Raw genomic sequence first — 2,014 nt, 5'->3', positions numbered from 1 at the left:
ACCAACGATCCAATTTCAAAGGGGTGAAATATTAAACCCCTACCCATTCGGGTTTTCTGCGGAATTGACGCACCACTTGCAGGAAGACAACATTATCGTGGATCCCGACGAACGCCAGGAATTGACGACTTCTCCGCGTGAGAGGGAGGTAATTAGTTTTAATAATTTAAATTTGTCGCCCGATAGATTTTCTACAGTAAAAACGACAGACTTGCCTGAAGTCAATAATAGCAAGAGAAAGTGCGGTAGCAAAGATTTTATAATTTATTGCCAAAATATTAACAGGATGAAGAGCGCGATAAAGGTCAATGAAATTTATAAACAGGTAGCCGCTTCTAGTTATCCTATCATTTTAGGCACCGAAACAAGTTGGGATGCCAGCTTAAATAGTTGAGAAGTTTTCGGAGATCGCATTAATGTGTTTAGGGATGATCGTAACAAAACGTTATCCAACAAAAAGTCTGGTGGAGGTGTATTAATCGCAGTGTGTACCGACTATGAATCGGAAAAGATTGAATCAAGCAAGTGTAAGGAGTTTGATCATGTTTGGGTCAAATGTTTTATTGGAAATCAAATTCACATCTTTGCGACAGTGTATTTTCCTCCTGAAAGTGCCAAAAAAGAATCATATGAATTGTTTTTTAGTATTGCTGATACTATTATTTCTAAATGTGAGCCTGAAGCAAATGTTCATATTTACGGTGACTTTAATCAACGAGCAGCAAATTTTATTGATGACGACGAAAATAAATCTGTGTTGATACCGATTGTTGGAGACAACGAAACGCTCCATACTTTATTTGACAAAAGCGCAGAGATTGGACTTTATCAAGTCAATCATGTCAGAAATCATAACAATTGTTATTTAGATTTATTATTTACAAATATGACCGATGATTTTTGCGTGATTGAGGCTCCTGCGCCTCTATGGAAAAATGAAATATTTCATACTGCAATCGAATTCTCCCTATTTATGGCGATTTGTTGGAAACCTATTTTGACTTTAGACATGCAAACTATGAGCTTATCAAAAACAATTTAAATTCTATTGACTGGCAAAGTTTTATTGGAAATTCGAGCCCAGAGCAGGCTGTAGATATGTTCTTTGAAATTGTATACGATATATTAGAGACGACAGTGCCGAAAAAGCTAAGGAAAAAATCAAAGAAATCTAAAACTCCAGCATGGTACAATAGGCAAATAAATAATCTCAAAAATAGAAAACAAAAGGCTCATAAAGCCTATAAAAAAGAACAAAATAAAAGTAACCTCGCAATTTATTTGAACATATGCGATCATTTGAAATGTGAAATAAAAAACGCATACGAGCGGTATAACACTCAGGTTGAAGACAACATTAAATCAGACCCAAAATCATTTTTTAACTTTGTTAGAGACAAACAGAAGTCAAATAATTGTAGTTCGAAAATTTACCTAGACAACAAAACAGGAAAAACGACTAGCGAGATCAGTAACTTATTTGCTGAGTTTTTTCAGGATATTTACACAAGTCATGATGACCAAGACCGGGACTACCAGTATTTCTCATACCTTCCTGAGCCAATGAGAGATATTGTAGTTAATAATGTAACCCTCAACGAAGTCTTTCATTCTCTAAATACATTGGATGCATCAAAGAGTGCTGGCCCAGATGGATTGCCACCAGTATTCTTGAAATCAGTATCGCAGGAGGTAGTAAAGCCATTGTTCTGGCTGCTCAACTCTTCTCTCGAATCCTAGTTTTCTACCGTCAATTTGGAAGGAATCATATTTGATTCCAATTTTCAAAAGTGGAAAATACCCATATTACATATGGCAGTTTTTCAGAATGGTGGCTGTTGGATTACAAAATGGCGTCGGGCATCGATTTTCGGTCTCTAGACGTTATTCCGATTCCGAAGACATCCACATTGAAGGGAATTTGGTAGTATTTTCCACTTTTCTGAAATCAGCAGCCTCCATCTTTGATTTCAAGATGGTGCTGGACATCAATTTACGGGTTTTAGACTGATGG

The sequence above is a fragment of the Ochlerotatus camptorhynchus genome, unplaced genomic scaffold (genome assembly GCF_037179485.1).
Source record: "Ochlerotatus camptorhynchus isolate MF236.1 unplaced genomic scaffold, CSIRO-AGI_Acam_v1.1 ptg000777l, whole genome shotgun sequence".
NCBI lineage: Eukaryota > Metazoa > Arthropoda > Insecta > Diptera > Culicidae > Ochlerotatus > Ochlerotatus camptorhynchus.
This window is presented reverse-complemented; position numbering follows the sequence as displayed.